This window comes from Tachysurus fulvidraco, chromosome 11 (assembly GCF_022655615.1).
Source record: "Tachysurus fulvidraco isolate hzauxx_2018 chromosome 11, HZAU_PFXX_2.0, whole genome shotgun sequence".
Taxonomy (NCBI): Eukaryota; Metazoa; Chordata; class Actinopteri; order Siluriformes; family Bagridae; genus Tachysurus; species Tachysurus fulvidraco.
In genome coordinates this window covers 13,701,065-13,717,797 of record NC_062528.1, presented here as the reverse complement: position 1 = coordinate 13,717,797, position 16,733 = coordinate 13,701,065, and the positions used below count along the sequence as shown (strand labels likewise).

The following is a 16,733-nucleotide window of genomic DNA, read 5'->3' as shown; positions in this document are numbered from 1 at the left end:
TAGGACCTGGGCTATAAATATGACGTAGACTTTGAATTTTTGAATACCCCAATTAGGAGTTAGAGCGGCAAAACGAGATGATGGCGCACTTCTGTTTCCAGTTTTCAGAACACTAACGGAATATTTGCGGCGCGACCAGAGCGTTTTGGATTAAAAGGCTTACAGATTTCAATTCCTTGGACCTGTGTGGATTTTTGTGGATTATTTGTGTTGGAATATATTACCCCAGTGAAGAAAGAGACCCGTCTAAAGGTAAGGGAAAAACCGGTATAGCGCCACCTAGGTCAGTTTTGTCCAAATTTTTTTTCTAATTGTATGAAGGCTGTGAATCATATTGTGCTTTGTGTGTGGGCTTAAAAATTATTGAGAGTATAAACTTTACTAGGTAAATAGGTTTTTTCGTGTTTTTGGAGGATTTGATGCTTTAAAGTTGAATTGAAGCTTGTTTCTGAGTCATCCCCTAGTGGTCACTCGGCGACCCGTAAAAGGTGTGTGTAGTTAACTGTATTATTAGCAACTGATTTTCTTGGAACTTTCTGTGGGTAGGACTAATGTACAGTACTTAAGTCCTTAGCTCTGTCTCTGTTCTTTGGAGCACCATGGTCCTAGAGAAATGTTGTCTCATTTCACTATGTACTGCGTCAACTATATATGGTTGAAATTACAATAAAATCTACTTGACTTGACTTTCTAGTATTCATGAGTCCTGTGTTTATTCTGATCTGTAAAACTATCCACAGTTCTTTAGAAAATATTTCAGGTCCTGCACATTCTTTGCTTTCCATCATATTTGCATACTGTATTTCACCCTTTTTCAACTGAGGCTACATTTACTGATGCTCAAAAAGGCAGCGTGACACATTAAGAGCCTAACATTAAGAGGTTGTAAAATTTTGAACAAGATGATTGTGGTAAACTGTTATTGTACATTCCTGTGCTCACAATACATATTCCCAGATTTTCATCCTGACAAATTTCCGATTCTATATGTCATGGTGATGTTTTTTTTTGTTGTTGAAAGATTACTATAATGTTACCTCTGCCTTGGTCAACTACCCAGGTGATGCTAATAAATAGAGTGAGTAGAGTTTTGACAAAGATAAAGCACGTCGTCTCTAACAAACCCTAGTCTGAATTCTGATGAGATTGCTGAAAAGATATTAGGGAGTTGCAAGGACAGGAGGCTACACTGAACTCAAATGCAATAATTTAGAGATTGATGAAAGAAAAACCCCAAAAAAAACCAAGTTGTTGACTGCTCGTACATTACAGATCAGTTAATCCCAGTCAGACAGATAATAATAATCTATACAGTTTTTAAACTATAAAAAAATGTATGAGAGAAATTAATAAATGAATCTTCTTTGTAATACACATACTGTATACTGTAGTTCTAGCATGAAGTCTTCAGCTATTGCAAAATTAGAATGCTATGGATATTAACTAAACCAATGTTTATATGAATAACGTAACCAACAACAACAAATGTGACTTAACACCTGACATTCTAATTAAACATTCATTAGCATACAGTATTTGCTTAAATTCACAATTTGCCGAATCAATGTATGGTTGAAAACATTTGCACTTTATTGATTAACACATTTTTTAATTAATAATGTTATTCATATTAAAAGTTGAGGAACTCCAATGTTACCAGACATCATTAATAGATGATCTGTTAATTATTTTTTAAAATTAATTATTAAACCCTAATGACAAATTAAAGTACACTACTAGAAAGGAAGCACATAGTCTGAATTATTAATATGACTTTTTAAAAATATGACTTTATAACTTGTTCAGAAGTCATTAACAGATGATGCATTAACCACTAATTAAGTATTAAAGCCTTTTATGACTATAGGTTTATAATAAGCAGCTCATATGTCAACAGCTACATAAATAATCATTTTTCATTCATTGTCCCAACATTGTTCATAAGTTTCTTTGACGATAGTTAGCAATTAAAGCATTTCTAGGTCATTTAATAAATAAAAAAAGGCTTAAACAGTTCATACTTAAAATCAAGACCAAATAAACACCAAAGAAACTACAGAAAAAGATTTTTAATAATACTGTAATGAAAGATATGTAAGTTGTAGTCAATGATATGTCTCAAATGTACACATACATATGGAAAGTTAAGTATTTACTTTTAAATTTGCTTTGTTGCTTTAGTTTTTGTTTTAATCATTTCTTACATTATTTGTAAAATATTGGGAAGAAACAATTATGGTATGTAGGTTTAGATAACATATCTTGTTTACAAGTGTTTTACAAATATTAAAATTCAATAAGTCAATTATTTACCATTGATACTATTGGCACTGTGGTTGGGTAGTGAGAATTTTACCCTCCACTTTGGGGGTTTCCTCCATGTGTAGCGGGCTGATTTGCATTTCTGAATTGTCCATAGTGTGTGAATTTGTGGGTGTGTGTATGTGCATTTGTGTCCTGTAATCCATGGTGCCCCCCTCCTTGTGCCCTGTGTCCCCTGGGATAAGCTCCAGACTCCCATGACCTGTAGGACTGCATAGGATGAGCAGATCAGAAAATGGATAAATGGATAAAATTCCATGGTGTTTCCCAATGTCTTAGTCTTATTGTACAGACCGAGAGAGCTGCCCAAATCATGAAGAGCAAGATTGTTTATTCAAATTAAATAGCTAACTGTATGTAGCAAGTGGCCATTTGATTTCATTCAGATAATAACAATGACCACATTTCTTCTATAATATTGTGAGCAAATTAACTGATTAAAATTACAATTATCAAACATGGCACAATTTCATTCAGGTGGTATAATTATTATATTTAGTAGTTAATTAGTGCGTGTAGTTGTTAGCTGTTCTCAACTTCAGGACTCCCTCCTTTTTGTACTTAAAAGTTCTGCCTCATTTCTTAACATGCAAGTGTTTGTGGGTGTTAAATATTTGTCATGCTAGTTTAAACAGAAATAAGCTAAAAACTGATCTAAACTACTAAACACAATAATGTACTCTATGAGGTCCTTAACTACAGACCTACCTGATGTGAGATTTATGAGTCAAATCTAATCATACATCACTGTGAATAATTGAGCTGCTGGCTCACTGTTTTCTCTCCATTGTAACAGAAATGAGAGAAACTGATTTGAGAGGCTCTCGTAGAAACAAGTCCGACCACTTCTCTTGATAATGCATTTATTGTAACTACATCCATTGCTTAGAATTACAATGCTCAGTGCCAGGTTACTGCCTGCACCTACAATCACAAACTGCCACACCACATCTTGTAGATTATTTTGGGGTTTACTTTTGTGATCATGAAAATGAGTCCCATTGGTTAGTATACCATTTTATAGAACAGTATTAAACACTATGATAAAAATGCACAAGCTATGTTTAAATTTGTTATTACTTGGGAAAATGATTGTGCTAGTATGAAAATACATTAAATTGGCATTTAAAATTCACCTTAAAAATATGCATACAGGTGTGTACACATTGTAAACAGAAAACTTTGAAGTGTCCTTATGTAACCAAAGGTTGGGCCAATCATAAGCATTCTTTCACTTGATCGGAAAGCCATCAATCACATCTATCCAAATTCTCCAATAAGTGTTCAATTTGTTTTAAATCTGGTGACTCTGACAGCCATAGCATATGAGTTACATGATTTTTATTCTTATTAATCCATCCAGTGTGTTGTTGAGGTTCCTTGGTCATCCTTGATGAGACCACTGCCATGAGGATAGAAATATTTTACCACAGAAAATACAGGGTATCATTAGCATAACATTCTTGAGTGAAAAGTACTTATTTTTACTATTTTTACTTTTTTTACTCTTATTTTTTTTGCCAATTAGTGCACCTCCTATTTTAAGATCAAAGATTTTTTTTATTTTAAAACATCAGCAACATTTTATTTTAAAACATTATCAGCTTTATTAGTTTTAATACATTATTTAAGACTTCCAGTTGAAATCTTAGTTGACCATTTCTTTAAACAGCCTAGAAGATTTTTAGAAATTTACATATTGACTTTCAGAAGCTTTTTAAATAATTAGTATTGGGAGTTCAGCCTTGGAAGTAAACCTTTCTTAAGCAATTTCTTAATTTCTTAAGCAATTTCTTAATTTCTTAAGCAATTTCCAAGTACCACAAGCATCCATACAAACAATTTTATTATAACAAATCTATAAAAATCTTAATAACCACACAAACACTGCATCATTCATGAAAGAAGCACAAATTAACACCCACGGATGAACTTTGGTTTGACACCAAACCCCAAAACAACAAAAAAGAAACTGGGAAAAGAGTTAGATGAATTATGTACCAAGGTATAAACGACCACCATTAAGAGAGTCCTACATCTCCATGACCTAAAAGTTTGAAGTGGCAGACTCCACGTAGGTGGTAAGGCGTAGGCAGGACGCTGAAGCTGTCCATGGTGCTTCACTTTGTTAGGTTTTTTTAACACAGTGCACTGCTCTAAGCAGGGCTAAAATCAAATCAGTGGGTTTTAGTGGCAGAAAATAGGATTAAGGAGCTTATTATAAATGCTATTGGTAAAATACTTGCAATTATATACTGTAACCGATTGAATAGTACCAACATCGTTGACCTCTTTCAATTTTTCCTACAGCTATTTTGCACTTGTTTCTGGTCAATTGGTAAATATTTACTTTACGTCTTGCTTAAATTTGATTCTTTTGTTCTGGTTAAAAGCACAAATGTATAAGTATGATGTGAAGTCTGCACACTAATTCACAATAGCATGCAATGCTAATATTCTAAGCCCTGAGTTTAAAGAATTCTTATTCTTAATATAAAGTGTAAAATATAAAGTGTAAAAGCTTCCAATGCATGGAATATATTAAAAATACTGGTAGAATTAAATGAACTAAATACTGCAATGATATTTTGCTGAATCTGCATTTTACATAAAAAAAAAAAAAACATTTTAGAAGAATAATGGGCAATATAATAAATATGCATTCATAGAAGTTACCAGCTTAATACTTCCTGCATTCAGTTTTCTTCCAGTGGTACTTACTGTCTCTTATTAGCATTATTTGGATTGTTGGTGTTTATTAGTCTGTGAAAAATCTGTTTAAAGCTGGATTCTAGCATAGGGTTTCCTGTCATTTTCAGCCTTTTGTTGTTAACAGTTTTGCTTTCTCCTTGTTTTTCCCTGTATAATAAACCATGTTTTCAGCCATTGTTTTACTTTCATACATATGTGTATGCATATCTTTTACGATCAAATAGAATTCTGAACCAAAATGAGCAAACATATAACATTATGTAAAATAAATGTACAAATAGTGGCATTTGTAGTTTACAACATTACTTAAATTATGAGAAAGATCATGGAACTTGATATAAATTCTTTAAATGTAGTGGAGACATGCAGATTAAAATGGATGACGGGTTTTATTATTAATTGGCTTTTACAACCTAAAAAATCAGGCAAATTTTAAGCCGAATGAACAGGGCAGTATTCCTAAACCATGAATACTACCCAAAACACAGTGGACAAAGGTCAAAAACCAGAGAAAACAGCTTTAAAGTCACATATGCTACAGTAGAGAAATACAGGGAAAATGGGCTTTGAATTATCGACTGATGGAATGACCAACCTAAACTGAGAAGTATTTAAAGGCTGAAGAGGTGATTAGTAAATGAGGTGCAGGTGAGTGTGCTTACTATGCTGTTGAATTCATGGGAAAACACAACTAAAGTCAACTACAGTCTGTGAGTAGATCCATGTCTTACAGCTAATAGCTATTGCTACTTAAGAAGGATAATCTGTCTGTTTGTGCTTGAGGCAAAAGCCATGCCCCTCTGGAGACCATTACAACAGTGGATCAAGAATAATATGTTGTGACCGTCAATGGAGGTCTGAGGTGTAATGATGGCAGAGACGTCTTATACTGCTTAGCATAAAAGCAAGTTAATGTAACATTAGTGCCACTGCACAGAGTTGATCTTACAGGAGACAGCACATGATGAGTCACTTCTATTTTACTTTGCTGCAGCTTCCTATACATTTGAATTGAATAATGTTTTAATGATGGTTATTTTTCAGTCATGCACATCAGTGAGTGCTTGCAGCATGCCACTGTAGATGTTTTGGTTTGTTGCAAGTAGGAATCGAAAATTTAACAATGAAAGAGCCATAATTCTGTTCTGACTTTGCAGCTGTAAATTGATAAAATGTAAACAGTAATAATGATAAGGAGGTTAGAAGCATCTCAAATAACCTCTTACTTGTTTTAGTTTCTTGCATAGTTCTTGGTTATATCTTATAATGATGCAGTGATAGTACTCACTCATTTTTCCCTCCAAAACACTTTAGAAAACAAAATGTTTGTTTTACTTTGGGCTTCATTACTATCTACTGAATGTCTACTGCACAGTATCTATTGCGCCATGATGGTGTATAGCTCACAGCGCAATATATACTGATTCTGAATAATATCTTTCCTTCCTCTTGCTCCACTCCTCATCTTTTATGCTATCATGCAGATATACAAGATACAGTACTTTGATTCACAGAGATCCTATCTTGGAAAATATTGGAAAGAATGAAAAAAGAGACAGGGAGAAAAAAGCATTATATATTTCTTTATTTATATTGCTGTTCTCATTATTTGCTATCCCAAAGGTTTGCCTCATAACAATAAATTAGTAATTTAAGTCATCAATGTAGAGAATGTGACAACTTTATCTAATGTTTAAAAACCCTTCCTGGTAACTAGGGTTGGTATTATGCACTTATGCCTGCTAATTAAATAGGCTGGGTTTCTTCACAGATCATTGGTTACTGCTGATTAAGGAGTGATTGGAAGGTTATATAAATCAAAGACAACTAAGCCAGCTAATTATGTGCCACAGCCATTACACAAGCAAACATCCTACAGCGAAAAGGCACCTTTTTTCTACCCAATCATCTCTGCTATTGGATAACATTGCCAAGGGCTTGCCCTGCATTATCACAGTAGTGATGAAACATACTACAACATACATATTGAGTATGTGTTTTTAAGGAAAGAGCAACTCTACAAACTTTAAATTATATAAAAACATATTTGATGCCTTTGTCTTTTAGGACCTTATTGACTAACATAACAAATTTGCATTTGTAATGGGATAAAATGCACAAACAAAACTGAGCATGCTGGGGGTGACTTGCTCATAATAATTACAGGAATTGCATCATGTACAAAGTAGAAGAAGAAATCGATATGGAAATGAAGCTTTTGCATGTACAATTTTGTACTTGATAGAGGGCAAGGTCAAAGCTCCAAAAGAAAATCAGAAATGTCAGACTGAAACTAAACCTTTCCAAACACACAGAACTGCATGTCTGGTATACTGACAGTTAAGGAGTATGAGATGTGTTCAAAAATGACTCACAATACAATGAGAATTCAAAATAAGTGTACATAGTTCATAAAGAGTATACGAATAAAAATCTTGACATCAGAGGTATGAACATATGGGGAACATGAAATTAACTATGCCAAAGAATTATTTATCATTTTATGAAGCTTTCTGATAAATATGTTAGAATCCTGATAAACCTTCTCATGATTAAAACCAAGTGAATAAACCTTTTTTTGTCATTATCTGGTGGATCTGTATATTTCTGGATCTTTTTTTAAGACAAAAAGTTATTTTCCTCATTTATTTGAGACAGTCCTTGCCCTTTGAAAGCCTGGCATCCCGTCCAGTGTGTATTTCTACCTTGGATCCAGTGCTCGTGGAAAAGGCTCCAGGCCAACTTTGAGTCTGACCAGGATACCTTGGCTAATGAAAATAATAGGATAATCATAGAACTGTTAATCAGAACCTGTTTTTACACCTAAAAGCCTTACTTTATATTGCTCAGCCTCTATAAAGACATTCTTCATGTTCAGACTCACTTGAAAGCTCCTTGTGCTTCGTTTGGAATAACAATCTCAGGCTGTAATGTCCTTTAGGATTTTGTCATAAAGCCAATAGACACTTGTGATAAGCTCAGCATAGCATCAATCATCTTTTCACTGACTGTCATTTCATGAAAGTTAGCTGCTTCTTGTCATGAATCATGCAACAAAGTGAAATCCACACACTTCATCGGACTTGGATTCTCATATGTCAAAATTATAGAGTTCTGTAAAGTGGATTTGTATGATAGATATTTGTAAGTAATCGTCACCATTGCTTTAACAAAAAAAAGCACTGTGAGCTTTAAAAAGCATCTATAAATCCTCAAATCAGTGCTTCTCAACTGCTTGTGGTTAAAGTTGTTTAACAAAATATGTTAATGATGAAATGCATATTACTTTTGCATAATAATATATAAATACTTCTAAGTTGTTAAGGTTGTACATTATAAGCATTTACAATGGAAAATATCTTATTATTGCTTAATAAAGTCCCAAATTACAAAGACTTATAAACAAATAAAACAAAAACTGAGCCAAATATTGAATTACAAATAACATTCTCAATATAAAACTGTTAACTGCATAAATGTAATAGTGAGATTTATGTGCAGCAAACAAGATCAGAGCTGAAATCATAGTCTGTGCAAATCAAATGGAAACCTATGGGTGTATTTTATGTTTTGTGTCTTAAAATCAGTATACTATGATCTTTTGATTCATCTATTCAAAGTGCTTGATAGTCACCTGGGATAACATTGTTTGTTGTGTACAAATAGCAGTATAACTGTACTGTATACTCCTTCTCATGGTGTCATTGGGGATTGGGATTTCTTGCCACTAACTAGTTGAAAGACATCCCAATCCCCAATGACACCATGAGGAGGAGTATACAGTACAGTTATACTGCTATTTGTACACAACAACAATATTATCCCTGGTGACTATCAAGCACTTTGAATATACGAATCAAAAGATCATAGTATACTGATACACATGTGGACACGTGTCCATAAAGTGCACCCATTTTTGAACTAAGAGGATATCAAAAGTGAACATGATTATGTTTATGGTTTGAGTGGTTTGTCTCTAAATACCAAATCACAATGTAGTCTGCACAGACTATCCTTGTATTCTGGGTAAGTAAAGCCATATTTTGTGTAATCTCTGTTAGCACCAACAGTTTATAGATGAATTAGAAAAAAAAATTGACTGCACAAGCCAACAACCACATTTGTTACTAACAACAGCTACAGGGAGGATTCCTTTTGTGACCCAATCATAAAAAACCCACCAGTTGAGAAACACTGTGTCATGGATGGCTTTGTTTGTTTATATCCTGTGCTATGTGCTTTTGTTGGTGTTCTCACATGTGTTTGCCCCACCCAGCCCTTATCCTTACCTCTGTACACCTGTTCCTCATGTCGTGCTAATTACCATCCCTATTTATACCTTGTCTTGTTTCCTTGTGTTCTCCGTTTTCGGTTTTCTTGTATCTTGACTTGTATTTTAGTTGCTCAGTTTTCCCCTTGTGTTCCTGTGTATGTTGGTCTTGTGATTTTAATAATAAAACCCCTGTCTGTTTTCTATTCCTACATTTAGGTCTGTTTTTTGTTCCCATGGATGCACCAAGCTCCTGATACACTGCCTCAAATTATCCAATATTATACAGTCAATTGCTAATATACACCAATGTGAATTAAAATCATTGACACCTACATTAATTTGGGTACAAGATATAAGTATGAAGGACATGACATTAACATTTAATGTTAATTTTTCAATCCAGCCTGATAGGCCATTATCATATCAATCTTTATTCAACTCGTTTCTTTCATACAAGCCACTGCAGGGAATAAAGAAAGAGATAAACAGAATCGGGAAGCTTAGACTCTGTTTGAAACAGGTTTAAGCCAGAGATGTCCTTAAAGTTTCACCTTCAATGGTATCCCTTTACATTTGCTTAAAAAAAGAATTGTGGCTTCTGAAAAGAAAGAGAGTGTGTAAGAAAATGAGAAAATGTTGATGAGGATCAAACTGTCTTATCACCCTTTGGCATCTCAGCTCTTGCACCGATGTCCTGCATAAGCCCTTAGCATTATTCAAGGGCTTTATGAAAGCCTACATAAGATAATTAGAAAAAACAAGAATGACATTCATTCCACAGATGGTGAGGTCAGTAGAGTATTTCTTTAGTAAACACTTCACTATCAATAACCTGACATCAGGGGACTCGTGAATTTGCAGTTCATCTTCTAAAATTAAGGCCATTATTTAGGTCTGTTTTTAAGTCTAATATCTTATTTAACATGTTTATTGAGTTGGGTCACTTATAGTTGTGCTACATTCTGTGAACTTCAGAACGATTTGTTTCAGAAGAATGGGCAACAATGATTCAAATTTTCCACATGAAGAACTTAAAAAAGAATTTACATTTCTCTAAACTAAAAATCATTTTCTCTAAGAACCTTTCTTAATTTAGTACATTCATAAGTTGGAAAATGTTTGACAGCCCTAAACCACAGAATGCAGAATGCCATTATTGGAGCTGTAATTGGAAATGTACATTCTTGTTAGAGAATACCAAAATCAAATTTTTTGGCTCAGAATTGGTAGTGGGGGATAGAAATGGTATAAAAAATGATCTCAATAAAAAAGTTTGATCTGAATTAAAGGCAGTCTGCTTGTACAGATCTAAAACAAAGGATTTGGACACGTTTTGCATCGAGGAGTATTCAAACGACATTATATATAAATTCATTATAATTCTCTCTAGTGTACAGGATACTGCTTCTACTAATCAAACACTATATTACATTGCCATATGGTTAAGCATAGTTTATTCAGTTTATATATGTAGGTTTTTTCTTTTAAAACTGATAAATCTGTTGCCTGTATCTGAGATGGACATGTTTGATAAAGCTGTGTGTATAAATTATGTCTATCTGTATCTCTAAGGAGATTTTTTCCTAGTTTTCGGATTTTCTTCTAGTAAACAGTGAGTAGTGGGAAATCATAGATAGAAGTAATCTACCTGCCTCTGTAGGAGACCCTGACACAAGGCTTTGTGCCATGACCAGGAGCTGTTAGCGTCTATAATTCAGTGTGTGTGTGTGTGTGTGTGTGTGTGTGTGTGTGTGTGTGTGTGTGTGTGTGTGTGTATTTGTATACGTGTGTCTCCTGAATCAATAAAGTGATAAAATTTAAAGGCAGGAAACAATACAGCCAAGAATCCTTTGAGAATTAAAACCATAAAAGTGACACAAGCCAGGGGTATAAGCAAAGACTGCAGCCTATGAATTCTGAATTTCAACAAGTTGTAGGCTCACAAGTTCAATAAAAGTGCAAGAATGCAAGTCATGTTTTTCTCTTTATGGAGAATTGGGACACAATATTACTTTCTAACTATGTCTGATGAGGCTGCATTAAAGACACCAGTAGCTTGGTCTTATGTTTGGGTAATTAGTTCATTATAGCATGCATGGATGTCTATGACTCTCTTTAGACAGAATAAAAGACCCAGAAGAGTGTGACTAAGTAGCTAATCACTCATTCTGAGTAATTGTGCAGGTGAAATGTAAGTAAACTCCGCAAGCATGCCTGAGCACTTGGGCACCAGATGCCAGCTTTGCTTGCCAAACATGCATGCACGTGACCACTTCATTAAGAGGAAAGCTATGGGTTCATTGGTTGACACCTTTCGATCTTTAGTGAACCTTGGCATCCCTTTGTTGGGTCATTCCTGATCAGGGAATGCAGCCAGCATTCATTATGGATAAAAACAAAGGAAATTAGGAAATAAATATGCATGGCACACATTGGGAAGGCAGGCCATGGAGAGCAGGCAATGATGTTTATAATCTGGATTGGAATTAAAACATTTTCCTCTATGCAGCAGATTAAAGAAACATTAAGTAATAATTACCGTAATGAAAATTATTGGAGCATCAGAGGTGGCAGGGAAACTGGGTACATTATGCGGCTGGCTGCAGAGGTGTTCAAGGGAGGAGGGAGATGGCATTCATTTTATTTTTCTCTCAGTTACTCAAGCAGGGGAGAAAAGAGGAGTCATGCTGGCACACGTATAGATTGGAAATGATCTCAAAGGCTGATGAATTGTACCTTGTATTTTTTTTAATTATTTTTTTAATTATGGTTTGGCATGCTTGTTGTGCTCTCCGTCTGAGGGTAGTTTAATATATCTACAATACAGGGTGTGTGCCAGGCTTTATTGAATTATTCGCATGACAGCATTTTCTTTCTGGTTAAATTACTTGTATTAAGATGAAACTGATTAGACAAATGCATGGTCCATTTCAAAACAAACACAATAATGCAAACTCTAAGAATGAAGCAGAACAAATCATTGTAAAAAAATAAATAAAGAACAAGAACAATAAAGGGGATACACATATATAACTTTACAGGAGACACGTACATATATGCCAATGTAAATGCTAGAGCTAATGACATAAACTATTGTGCATAAAGGTTAGTAATCACGGAAGTAGAAATTAAATTAATAAAAAAAAACTAAATCATCACATGACTCACATATGAGCATCTTCATACTTTACAGTGTAATTTACTTCACTGTAAAAACACTGTTAAGTATGAAGATGCTGACTGTTCAAAACAAATTCATGCTAGATAAAACTGCTTCCATCTTGTCAGATTTTATTAGGCCAACTCCAACACAAAACAGATCTGAGAGCGCACAGCTTGTACTCATCACCTCAACCTGTGATTTCAAGAGAAACCTTGGTAATTACAGCTAATTTCATTAACATTCACACATACCATCCTATTCGCAGCTCTTGATGTTGCACATGTGCTTTATATAAACAGGTGGTGGAGCAGACCTGGAAAAAATGTACTCGTTCTCTAGGGACCACAGGGTCTGATTCTAGCGGGGTTTGCTAAACGTAGAGCTCACAAAGATGTGATAAACCATATTAAGCACATGTCAGATCTTAAAGAGATTTCTCACAAGTGTCAGTTTAGAGAAAACATCATACCTGCTGAAAATGAAGCTAAACTGTCCTCAACACCAGAGGCAAGTACAGAACAAGATGAGGCTGAGGTGGTGGAATGAACTTCTCCTAGATGTCTAAACAGCTGAGTCACTGGCTTCAAACGACAAAGGAAGACTTTCCTCTTCCTGAAATACTTGAACTAGCACTTTTCCCTGTTTGTTGTATGTGTATATTAAAAAAAAAAAGAAAATATACCCTGAACGTGTTTTAGTTTGATGAAGTCTGTAACCTACTGTAACCAGTGTTAATGAATTCATAGACAGAGACTTAAAAACACTGTTGTGCGTTGCTCTGGATAAGGGCGTCTGCCAAATGCCGGAAACTTGAACGGTAATCTAAACACCTAAAATCTTTGGTACCTGAAATTTTAGTGTCCCTAATAATATAATTAACTGATATTAACGGTATACTTGTTTGATGTCAGCTAATCGTATCATACACTGATAGATTTTATTTCACAGAAAAATCAGTCAGGATGAAGGCACTGGCCAGAAGATCACTAGTGGGGGGAAATGGGTGGAGTTTCTCCACAGACAATTCATATACGAGAATTCAGAGCGTTCTGCAAGACTGCAAAGAGACAGGTCTGCTAATTCTGCAGTTAGAAGCAGATGTTGCTTACAAATGAGATTTTCTAACTTGATTCTGACTTGTTCTTTTGCAGAGACACTTGTCTAAGCTGGGAAAAATGATGCTAATGCTATTTTGCAGCCTGTACTATTATTAGCAGAGATGAACTCCAGAATGTGTGTTTTCATTTCAAAAAAAGCAAAACTGCTGTAACAGAGTCTGCTGTATTACAGCTTGCTTTGTATTTTTCCTTTCATAAATGTGTAGTATAATGCAAACATTATTAGGAGTAATGACTTACCATGGACTGTGTGATGATCTGAATTAAACTTCCAGATCTGCTGTTGTATTAATTGCATCTGCCTGGCAGGCTCACAGTAATTTACTATGACGTATCGAGTTTTGCCGTTAATGTGGCCATTAAATCATGGTGCCATTATTAGGACTAAGGAACCTGGCACCCCTCGATGAGATGTACAGTGCCGCAGAACAGCTCAAGCACCAGAGCCAAGATGGATGGGCCATGGTGTGGGCAGGATAAGATGGCCACCGTTGGGCGGTTTTGGTTAGCTGAGGCTATCAATCAGAGTGGCAGCAGAGATCTAGGCTCAGGTGGTGTAATGATCCGGGTAGCATGTGGTCACCCTTTCTTTGGCCGCTGGGTTCGAGGGTCTGCCCACTTTGCTGGACTCTGTGTTCCGTCGTTCATCACCAGAGTCATCTGCACAGAGGCAGTAGAGTTTGCAGCTTTGTGGTCATTGTCTAAAGATAACTTTGGTTTAAGTCAGACATGATGACCTGAGGAAAGCAATTACTAAGAGTAAAGAGGCTGGAACTATTTATTGACCCAAAGTTCAGAGGGAAATTTCATAGGTTTCACCGGAGTCCATTGTTACACACAGTTGAACATCTTCATTTTCACTTGTGCTCTTTTCTAAAAGATTGATCAAACTAGTAAATGCTGCTGTGGTATTTTCTAATAACATGCTTTTTATTCTTGCTGTTGTTGTGTTTCACATTGGATGACCTAAACATCTATCTAAGTTTATGCCTTAAATATAGGACAGGTTTGACAAAGTGTTTATACATAGACAATCTATATCTTTGCCCGTCATTGAACCAACAATTACACTTCAATTCATTTCATTTCATCTGTCAAAACATTTTATTAAAGCAACAAAATAATCCATTTTATTTTGTGATATTTTAATATTGTCTGAAATGATTTAGATTTTACTTCAATTTACTGAATGTGGTTTAAAACTATACAACAAGATCAAACAATATGACACCCAAATTTTGCACCACACATTCAACTTACAGTACTAAATACACTGTTTCACTTATCTAGTCAATTTCAATTAATGTTATATAAAATTTCTGTACCAGATCCACAAATAAACATATTTAAATACTTAACTAATAAGTTGAAAATGAGGAATTATAATATGCACAAAACATACTTTCCCAGGAAATAATCAAGAATTCAGTGTGTAACACATAAATCAATTAACAGTGGTATTAATTAAATATTGGTTTGTTAACTAATTCTGGTAATTAATACTGCGACGTTGTGTATTACTATATTTTTTTTATAATCGATATAATGTTTTTATATGTTTTAAATATTTTTTTATAATAAAGTTATAATAGAGAAATAACTCAAATTTTGGGTTAACCCACATTTTATACAAAAACTCTATTATAATATGTATGCCCTTTATTAACAGTAAGCAATGAAAGTACTTTTGCTATTATTGCAGAATATACATTTATGACTCAGTTGGCTGTTAATTTAAGATCTTGATTAAATCATACATTAAGAATTACTTCATCTATTAATTAATTATTAAGGTTAATATTACCTAAAATTAAACTTCAGTAGTTTATATACTGTATATTCAGAATATATGCAAATATTCTATTTTATCAAGTGAAACTAGCTTCATTATAATCAAATGTATCTGGTATTCTCAATTTTAAGATAATAATAAATCAAACATTTAATTATTCAGCCATTTTTAGACATTTTTCTCATTTTAAGCTTGAAAGTTCAAACATTCTAACTACATTTCTGTGGCATTATCTTGATATGTCATTTTTTTGTGATGCTGATATTAAAAGAAAAGCTTTAAAATAAAAAAAAAATGTTTTTCTCATTATCTCAACATAACACAAGTTGCTTTGTATGAGTGCACAATTTGGCATACATACCATGCATCATGGATAAGTATCTGTTTTTGCTTTTCAGAGAATAAGAACCGAGAAAATGCAGCATGTTTACTAGTCATAATAATAGTCAGAACCAGACTATAACTATCTTGTCTGTCACTTGACGAGATGACTTTACACCATTTACATTTATGGTATTATGACAGACGCCCTTATCTAGAGCGACTTACATTTTATTTCATTTTTGAACAACTGAGAAATTAAGGGTTAAGGACCTTGCTCAAGGACACAGCATTGGAGTCTTGGTGGACTTGGAATTTAAACTAAATTAAAGTGTAAACTAAAATCAGTAATAGAAAGTTATTACTGCCTAATCAACATAACGCCAATATTTAACAGGCTTGTGTCTCTGTCATTCAATGCATGCATAATACTTTCAGATTTAAAAATCCATAATAGAAGCAGAAACAGAGATGAACTTTAGGGCATTCTCATGGGGATGATAATAAGATAAATACTAAGATCCTGGTAAAGGTAGTGAAATAATGAACAGTCAGTAAGGCATATTTTATACTAGACACAGTAAACACATCATCCGTGGGTGCTGCATAATTCTGACTCACTGTTAACACTGTTAGGCTTTTACACTGTGTGAACACGTAAACCATTTTTTTCTGCTTGACTGATATTTCTGATTGGTAGCACTAAATGTACAAAATATACAGTATTTTTCAAGAGTGCAATGTATGTCCAAAATCTTTACCTATTGCCTTTCTTGCAGCTCTATATTAGAGAGTTAAGGCATATAATTGGCAAACACCAATGCTTTGAAATTCAACTTATGTCAGCCTTTTAACTTTAATAAAATCAATGAATTTAATGAAACTTCTTTCTCTGTTTTATAACGTGGCGATATTAAACAGATTAGTACTGCATTTCTGTAGACATTAATACAGATGATGTATTAATGAGATGCATAATAACAAAAAATTTTGATGAATATTTACAATAATATTTTGAAACAAAGCGCTTGA

General features: G+C 34.1%; 1 long non-coding RNA gene across 2 annotated transcripts in view; it reads left to right on the top strand.

The window, feature by feature from the left end:
- Positions 1-209: 209 nt before the first annotated feature.
- The window catches only part of LOC113643614, a 29,617-nt gene continuing 13,093 nt past the window's right edge, over positions 210-16,733 (top strand). Inside the window, exon 1 of one of the 2 annotated variants that reach the window (XR_003440820.2) lies at positions 210-252. This is a non-coding gene — a long non-coding RNA (uncharacterized LOC113643614). Of the gene's footprint in view, positions 253-5,681; positions 5,745-16,733 lie in introns of those variants that run through there. The other variant, XR_007144407.1, reaches the window with a different exon arrangement.